Genomic DNA, 10,342 nt, shown 5'->3' on the forward strand with positions numbered 1-10,342 from the left:
TTCCTAGAGGTAGCCACTGTGCTGGCTTCAGTGACTGTGATACGTTTCATTTTCTCAACCTTGGCTTCTCAGTTTTGAAGTCTGTGGAAATAGTACCGTTCTCTCTGGAGTGTTTCATTCAGCATCGCGCTTGTGGGATTCATCCTTGGGTAAACCCGTGACTGCGCTAGTCCACTGCGTGAAAACCTGCAGAGTCATTCCCCTACTCTATTGCTGATGGGCACTTGGGTTGTACCAAAGTTGTATTATATACAGTGCTGCTATGAATATTCTTGGATTGCTTTGTACCCATATGAACAAGGTTTGCTACATTACTTTGCCAACTAAGGTCCATCTAGTCAAGGCTATGGTTTTTCCTGTGGTCATGTATGGATGTGAGAGTTGGACTGTGAAGAAGGCTGAGCGCCGAAGAATTGATGCTCTTGAACTGTGGTGTTGGAGAAGACTCTTGAGAGTCCCTTGGACTACAAGGAGATCCAACCAGTCCATTCTGAAGGAGATCAACCCTGGGATTCCCTTGGAAGGAATGATGCTAAAGCTGAAACTCCAGTACTTTGGCCACCTCATGCAAAGAGTTGACTCACTGGAAAAGACTTTGATGCTGGGAGGGATTGGGGGCAGGAGGAGAAGGGGATGACAGAGGATGAGATGGCTGGATGGCATCACGGACTCGATGGACGTGAGTCTGAGTGAACTCCGGGAGTTGGTGATGGACAGGGAGGCCTGGCGTGCTGCGATTCATGGGGTCGCAAAGAGTCGGACACGACTGAGTGACTGAACTGAACTGAACACCTGGGGTTACATTTCTGGGTATTTCTATTCAGAGGTCATATATTAAATAAAGTCAAACTGATTTCCAAGTGGCTGTACCAACTTCATTGACGTCAGCAGCCAGGGAGAGTTCAAAATGTTCCATCACCCCTTCACTGTCAGACTTCAAGCATTTCTTGTCGAATTGAGTATGGAAAGAATTTCATTGCTATTGTATTTGAGTTCAAAGATCGTATTCTCATATTTACCAGAAATTTCCTTTTTGTGAAGTGTCTGTTTAAACCTTTTACACATCTTTCCTATTTAACTTGTCTGCCTTTTCCTTAGTGAAATGGAGGAATATTTTTAAGTATTTTGAATACTAGTCTGTTGTTTGTTTTGCATGTTGTAAATATTATCTCCAACTTCATGGTTTATATTTTTACCTTTGATACCATTTGCTGAAGAGGATGTCTTGATTTTACTGTAGAAAAAATTTACAATTTTTTCTTTATAGTTTGTGGGTTTTACGTCCTGTTTAAGAAATCTTTACCCCAAGATCATGACAATATCTTTCCTTATTGATTTTCCTTTCAGCTTTAGTCTTTTATCCACTGAAATTGAGGTTTTTTGGTATGGTACAAAGTAAAGATCCAGTGTCTAATCATCTCAGCAATTTGTTGAAAAATTTTTATTTTCCTTGCTGATCTTTAAATCTGGTAGAGTCAAAGAATTCTACTTCTTCCAGAATATCTTGGATTTTTTTTTATTAACTCTTTGCATGTCCATATAAATTTTAAAAACAGCCTGCCAATTTTTTTTTTAAACTTTGGAATTTTGCTTGAGTAGGCATTAAATTTATAACTCAACTTGAGGACAAATGGCATCTTTGTAAAAATTAACTATTCTGATTCATAAACTTGGTATGTCTCTCAACTTAGTTTTCTTTTTTACCATCTCTCAATAACACTTTATAATTTTCTCTGTGGATGTCTCAGACAAAAATATTTTGTTAGTACTATTCCCAAGGATATCATCTTGTTTTATGCTCTTCTCAATGGTAGCTCTTTTATTTCATTTTCAATTTGTTGCTTGATTATATGAATTAAATGTGTTGTTTAAGTATTGAACGTGAGCAGTACAATCGTGTCAAACCTCTATAATAATTACAGTAATCTCTATGCAGAATCCTTTGGATTTTCCACACATAATGAAATCATCTGTGAATAATGACAGTTGTTTCTCCCCGCTTTTCAATTCTCATACCTTCTATTTCTTTTTATTATTTCACTGAGCTGGCAAGAGCCTCCAGGACAAGGTTGAATAGAAGCAGCAATCATAGGAATTTTTCTCTTGTTCCAAATTTCAAAATGAGAGCTCTCAAAGTTTCAACATGTGATGTCACATTTGCAATAAGGTTTTCATAGGCATCCTTTGTTGGATTAAGGAAATTTCACTTTATTTCAATTTTGCTAAGAGTTTTGTTATGAATGAATGTTGATTTTACTTAAATACTTTCTCTGCATCTCTGTGATAATCACCCCATTTTTTTCTGTTTTTTCTTATAATGTGGTGAATTACATGCTTTTCCAAAGTTACGTAATCATGCATTCCTAAGAGAAATGCAAATTAGCCATGATGTATTTTTTTGGTATATTGCTGGATTCAGTTGACTAATTGCAGTTCACGTTTTGCATTTACATTCATGAGTGAGATTGGGCTCTAATTTTTCTTTCTCATTTTGCTCTGTTGAGCATTAGAATCAAGATTAGGGGTAGTATCACACAGCATAATGGAAGATTTGGCCTTTTATTCTATTGTCTGAAGGAATGTGTTTAAATTGGAAATATTTCTTGAACATTTATAGAACTTACTGGTAAAACCATCTGTGCCTAGAGAGTTCTAGATAAGAAGTTTCTGTTTTACTAACTAAAAGAAAATTCAAGATACTTATTTCTTCTTGAGAAGGGTTTTGGTATGTTATATTTTTCCAGGAATGTATGCATTTTGCATACATTGGGGTTAAGTTTTTTGTATATCCTGTTATATTTTCAGTATTTGCAGTGTCTGTAGTAATGTCCACTTTTTCACTCATAATGTTGATTATTTGTGCATTTCTTCTTTATTTTCTTGATTAACCTCATCAGTGGTTTGTTAATTTTATTCATAGTTCAAAGAGCCAACTTTAGGGTTTGTTTGTTCTCTTTATTATATTTCTATTTTGTTTAATATTTTTCTATGACATTAATTTATCTTCTTAATTGTTTCTTTCTTGGATTTTACATTGCTTTGTTTTTCCTAGTTTCTGAATTAGAATTTCCAGCGTTTTGTTTTTCCTAATCCATGCTTTTGAGGCTATAAACTTCCCTCTATGTAATATTTTAACTGCATCTCTTGGTCTTCTGGTAACTAATTTGCAAAAGAAAGATAGGAAGGAAGGAAGGCAGAAAGGAGATAAGGAAAGAGGGAAAGAAGAGAAGGAGAAGGAAGAAATAAGGATGAAAAGAAATGAAAAAGTCCTGCTTTACAGCATGCCAATTTTATATTTCTGTGTTTAAGTGCTTCACCACGACTGATTTCAAGCTAGTAGTGGGTTAATAACCAGCTGGAAAACTCCTAAATATCTAACATTCAACTCTTGCAAGGCAACTCTAGTATACCTCTAGCTATGTGTCTCAAATTTTAAATAGTATTTTCATTATTGTTTTCAAAATACATTCTAATTAACACTATACAGTTGATCCTTGAACAATTCTGGTTTGAACTGTATGACCTTATTTATATATTTTTTTCAATAGTAAATAGTACAATTCAACACCATCTACAGCTGATTGAATCCACAGATGGGGAACTATGGATGTGGAGGACCTAGCCATAGATTTTTTTTATTGTTCAGAGGATCAGTTCCCTAATTTGCCCTCCCACTTTACTCAAATGTAAACTGTTTTTTCTCTTTAAGCCGAACTTCTTTGACTAGATGGAAGCACATGTCTAAATTTCCAATTATGTGCAAATATTTTAGTTCATTTTTGCTTTTTATTTCTAGCTTAATTGGATTTTTATTGGAGATCACACTTGATGTGATTTCAATTCAGTGAAATTCATTGAGATTGACCCAAGGTCCAGAAATACTTGATTCACATGAACATTATACATGTGCCTAAAGGTAGCAGGTTTTCTGCAACTGTTTGATGCAATGTCTATAAGCATCCATTATGAAAAATTTTTAAATCTGGTTTAAATGTTCTAGACGATTATGATTGTTTCTTGTAAGATGTATCTCTGACTTAGAGAGATATACAGCATTACAGTCTACCACTTGGATGGTTATTATTTCTCCTTTTCTATCAATTTTTTTAAATTTTTATTTTTACTTTATTTTACTCTACAATACTGTATTGGTTTTGGCATACATTGACATGAATCTGCCACGGGTGTACATGAGCTCCCAAACATGAACCCCCCTCCCACCTCCCACCCCACATCATCCTTCCGGATCATCCCAGTGCACCAGCCCCAAGCTTATATACTCTAAAGCTTAATTTTTTTAGTTTTACTTTTACTTATTTTAAATTATAGTGTTTTGTTAATTAAAATGTGTCATTGTAAAATTTATACTCTTTAGTAAAGCTTCAGTTCAGTTCAGTCACTCACATGTCTGATTCTTTGCGACCCCATGGACTGTAGCATACCAGGCTTCCCCGTCTAACTCCCAGAGCTCGCTCAAACTCATGTCCACTGAGTCAGTGATGCCATCCATCCATCCATCTCATCCTCTGTCTTCCTCTTCTCCTGCCTTTTCAGTCTTACCCAGCATCAGAATCTTTTCCAATGGGTGAGTTTTTCACATCAGGTGGCCAAAGTATTGGAGTTTCAGCTTCAGCATCCGTCCTTCCAATAAATATTCAGGACTGATTTCCTTTAGGATTGACTGGTTGGATCTCCTTGCAGTCCAAGGGACTCTCAAGAGTCTTCTCCAACACCACAGTCCAAAAGCATCAATTCTTCGACACTCAGCTTTCTTTGTAGTCCAACTCTCATATTCATACATGACCACTGGAAAAACCATAGGCTTGACTAGACCTACCTTTGTTGGCAAAGTAATGTCTCTGCTTTTTAATATGCAATCTTGGTTGGTCTTAACTTTACTTCCAAGGAGTAAGTGTCTTTTAATTTCACGGCTGCAATCACCATCTGCAGTGATTTTGGAGCCCAAAAAAATAAAGTCTGACAGTGTTTCCACTGTTTCCCCATCTATTTGCCATGAAGTGATGGGACTGGATGCCATGATCTTAGTTTTCTGAATGTTGAGTTTTAAGCCAACTTTTTCACTCTCCTTTTTTGCTTTCATCAAGAGGCTCTTTAGTTCTTCTCTTTCTGCCATAAGGGTGGTGTCATCTGCATATCTGAGGTTACTGATATTTCTCCCGGCAATCTTGATTCCAGCTTGTGCTTCATCCAGACTGGCATTTCATATGATGTACTCTACTTACATGTTAAATAAGCAGGATGACGATATACAGCCTTGCTATACTCATTTCTCGATTTGGAACCAGTCTGTTGTTCCATGGTCAGTTCTAACTGTTGCTTCTTGACCTGCATACAGGTTTCTTATGGAATTTTTATTTCATATTAATGAACTCTCCTAAGATATCTGTTAATTAATATTTGTTACCTGTATTTTTTCCTATTATCTTTAACCTTTTTGTATCCTTATGTTTTAGAATTTTTTCTCTTGAAAACAGCACATATAGAAATGTATAGCCAGAACACCTTCGGAATTTTTGTTGTTTTTTCCTGGAGAGTTTAATTCATTCAAGTTTTTTTAAGTTCTAACACTTCAGGTTAAAAATCTGCATCTTAATTTATGCTTATATTTGTCCTACTTGCATTTGTTTTCCTTTTCTTTATTGTCTTCTTTTTATTTATTTTTTATCATTTCTATTTTCCTTCTATTAGAGAGTTATACATGCTGTTTCTATTCTTTTAGCACTTACCCTAAAAAATTCAATGTATAAAATTTTAAAGTTACAGATAGTATAAAGACTTTACAACATTAAGCTCCATTTTCCCTCACCATCTTATTGGATCTTTCTATTCTTTTTCTTCTTTTCAATCTGATATTACTGTTGTTGTTTCAACAGTGACATAGTCTTATATAGGGACACATATTCATAAATTTTCTCTTTCTTTTTTCTTGCAAGAAGACCTGCCTGAGAGCAAGATATGCATCAGAAGGATGGGAAATCTAAGACAGAGATGGTGAGACAAGACAGAATGAAAACCAGTGGCTTGGCCTGATGGAGCCAGATTCAAGGGGAAATCTGAGAGCCCATGGTCAAGCAGAGCTGGGAGCAGAGTTAGGTGAAATAAAAGAAGTCAGAGAAGTCAAGCGAATGCAAGAAGCCAAATCTTTTTTTAAAAATTAAAGTATAGTTGATTTACAGTGTTGTGTGAATTTCTGCTAAACAACAAAGTGCTGCAGTTATATAGACATTCCTGTTGATATTCTTTTCCATTATGGTTATCACAGGATATTGAATATATTTCTCTGTGGTCCCCAGTAGGACCTTGTTTATCTATTCTATATTAAATGCTTTTTATCTGCTAATCCTAAACTCCCAATTCATTCCTACCCCATCCCCTCCCTTTGCAAGAAGCCAAATCTTGAAAAAGACAAATATCATATGATATTGTTTACATGTGAAATCTAAAAACTGATATTACAAATAAACTTACTTACAAAACAGAAACAGACTCACAAACATAGAAAACACATTCATGGGCACCAAAGGGAATATTGGGGTGTGAAGGGGAAATAAATTAGGAGTCTGAGATTAACATATACCCATACTACGCTGTGCTGTGCTTAGTTGCTCATGTGTGTCTGACTCTTTGTGACCCCATGGACTGTAGCCTGCCAGGCTCCTCTGTCCATGGGATTCTCCAGGCAAGAATACTGGAATGGCTTGCCATGCCCTTCTCCGGGATACACACTACTATTTTATTAATAAAATGGGTAAACGACAAGGCCCTACCTACTGTGTAGCACAAGGAACTCTTCTTAATATTTTGTATAACCTATAACGGAAAAGAATTTGAATCACTTGAAACTAACACAACATTGTATATTAACTATGCTTAAATAATAAATAGGTAAAAAATTTTAAAAGAAGCTAAATCTTAGATGAGCAGTTGGGAACTAAGGGTCTGGGCAAGCAAGGCACAGAAAGTACCCAGTGAGTGGTCCTGACCACAGAAAGAAGGCATCACAACCAGAAGATCCATAATGCAGACAACTCCCAGTTCAATAAGATAACATTTTATGCACCTTTTGCTGAGTGAGGCCCAAGCCCACAGACGTGGTCAGTAAGTCAGGGAGCTGAAGGCTGAAGAGAAATAGGGGTGAGGAGGAAGAGCAGGTCTTATTTCATCTGTGGACACTTTTCTGTTCAAGTATTGATCTCCCCAGCAGAGCACAATGCCCAGCACTTAATAGGCACTCAATAAATAGATAGCTGTTTATTTATGTATTGACTCTCATTGAACCAGTGGGACTGTGGCAGCCTCCAGAAGGAGAATAACACAAATCAGACATGTTTCCTAACCTTGAGGCACTCAAACCTAGGGCTTGAGATCAACATTTCACTGGAACATAAAGCAAGATGATGTAAGTGCTAAGCAGAAGTTAAAATGCCAGAATAAGGCCATTCGCTCCAATTAAGATTACCAGGGAGGACTTCATGGAGGAGGTGGCAGGATTTGGGGAGGGTCAACATTACAATGACAGCCATAGGGGAGAGTGTGAATTTCCTGAACCGGAGTTCAGATCTCCTGAGTTATTAACCCTGCAGGTCAAACCAAGGACATACAGAGCTCTTGAGGACCGTCTGGAGAACACCAAAGAGAGACTTCTCCTTCACCCCTCCGTCATCCACCAGTGCTGTCCATTCCGCTTCTTTCCTTCCCGTCTTGCAACGCATGTCACACTCTGCCTTGAATTCCAGATGGACAAGTCCTGGGGCAGTCTAAGCTTCTGAGACTAGGAAATAGACCAAGGTAGAGTGTCAGCAATTCCCAAAGCCCTGATGATAAGCATCACTGAGATTCAGCACTGGGTGGATGGTCAGCCACTCTCCACTCCCAGCCCAGACTCTGATGGTGGAGTTTTCACTGCAGCAAAGAAAGCAAGTGACAGGCATACCATGTAGCATCCACATTCTGTATACAAGAACGCTTCAGGTCTGCTCCAACACTCAGCTTTCTCATAATCCCATGTTAGCACCAGAGAGGTTTCCAGAAGGGGAGGCAACACACAGAGCCTACCTAGGATCGTCTCTCCTACCTCTTCGTGCCTGTCAGCAGCATCCTAGGACTCCTGGTTGAGCACTTTCTCTGACTCTTTAAGGTCCACTTAAACATGGCACCATCAGGGACCATTAGATTATTAGTGTGGGTCCCTGTGTTGTCAGCTGGCTCAGATGGTAAAGAATCTGCCCGCAATGCAGGAGACCTGGGTTCGATCCCTGAGTCAGGAAGATCCCCTGAGAAGGAAGTGGTAACCTACTCCTCTATTCTTGCATGGAGAATCCCATGGACAGAGGAGCCTGGCAGGCTATAGTCCATGGGGTTGCAAAGAGTCAGACATGATTGAGTGACACTTTCACTGTCACTGTGCTGTCAAAGGAAAGGGGGCAATCTTTACCTGAGCCACTTTACAACCTGCCAACCCCTCCCCAAGACCGTCCCTCTGTAGCTCCTTTCTCCTTGCTTTCTGGACATCTGTGTTTGGAAACTTTACATTCCACCTTGTAGTTACACAAGCACAAAGATTAGAAGTTTTGGAGGTAAAGTCATGGCACATCTGTGTCATCACAGATAGGACTGTGCTACACTCAGAGAAGATGCTCTGTAGAAAGACCATTGATCCTGAGGTTTGATTAACGTATTAGTTTCCTGGGTCTGACGTAACAAGGCACTAAAAACTGGGTTGCTTAAAAAAACCTAAATGCATTATCCCACACTTCTGGAGATCGGGAGCCCAAATCAAAGTGTTGGCAGTGCTGGTCCCTTCTGACACACTTGGGGCAGAATCTGGTCTGTCTCCCAGCTTCTGGCAGCCTCAGGCAGTCCTTGGTTTGTAGGGAGCATTCTCCCTATACCTTCGCATCATCTTTCCTCTGTACATGGCTGTATCTGAGTCCAGATGCCTCTTCTTATAAAGATGTTAGCTGCAATGTATGAGGCTTTATGTGATCTTGATGTGAACATTTGCAAAGACTTGATTTCTAAATAAGGTCACGTTTATTAGTACTGGGCATTAGGACTTTAGCTTCTTCTGCGGGGTACCATTTTTCCCATGATAAGGAGTATTTGGACATTTGCAGATGGAAAGGCATTTCAGGCTGTAGGTAGAAAATGAGCTAAAGCATGGAGAGGGGCACGGAAGTGGTTTTATATGCTTGAAAGAGCGATTGGCTTCATTTGACTCTGAAATTAAAGTAATATCATGAATATAGATGCTTCTGAAAAGTGTGCCCATGTACATGAAATCTGTTTATATACAAATCCCCAGTGTAGACAGACTCACTCACTTTAGCTCTCTGGTTCTGCATTTGCCTTTCATGTGAGTTTCAAGAGATTACAGTTGGCATGACAATGCTGCCTCAGTGTGTTCAGCATCTCTCTCAGTTTTGCAGAGGTGAGGCATTGCCTGATGGGATAGGGCACCTTTGTGCCAGGTTGGTGGGACCTTTGATCAGCAACAGAGACGTCAGCTCAAATGGGCTCGCAGAAAGGGAGACTGAAGCCTCATCCATTGACTCCTCCAGAAACATTATGTAAACCATGCTCATTTCCCATTCTGTAAGCACTGTGTTCTGTCCTGGATTGACAGCTCCTGGGAGACTGGCATCTGCAGCCTGCTTCAGGCGAGGAGGAGAGTTTGTCACATGTCACCTTCACTCAGGCACCACCTAATCCTTCAGCACGCCCCAGCTGTGACCCAGCTGCCACTTTGGAGAAAATCCACATGGCCACATGCAAACAACAGATGCTTTCTGAAAGTTTTCTGGTGCTGATGATGGTGGTGCTGATGGCCAGGGTGTGGGTGGAGGTGCTGGTGGTGGTGGCAGAGCTATGGGGGTGACAATCACAGTGCTGGTGACAATGCTGGGAGATGCTATCTCAACCCCTGGCTTTTGTGAGTGTCACATAAGCCTGAAGCTTGATAAGAAGGGCAGTCAGGCTGTAGAACCTTTTATATCCCTCCTAATGCCTAGCCCAGGCTTCCAAGGTGGCTCAGTGATAAAGAATCTGCCTGCAATGCAGGAGACCAGGGTTCAATCCATAGGCCGGGAATATCCCCCAGAGAAGGAAATGGCAACTCACTCCAGTATTCTTGTCTAGGAAATCCCGTGGATAGAGGAGCCTGGCTGGTTTATAGTCCATGGGGTCGCAAAAGAGAAAGACAGGACTTAGTGACTAAACAACAACAATGCCTAGCCCAGGACTTTTCCTACAGTAGCTGCTAAATCAGGATCCAGCAACTGAATAAGTAAATATTCAATATGATCATTTCCTATCAAGTTCA

This window comes from Capricornis sumatraensis, chromosome 4, assembly GCF_032405125.1.
Source record: "Capricornis sumatraensis isolate serow.1 chromosome 4, serow.2, whole genome shotgun sequence".
Lineage (NCBI taxonomy): Eukaryota > Metazoa > Chordata > Mammalia > Artiodactyla > Bovidae > Capricornis > Capricornis sumatraensis.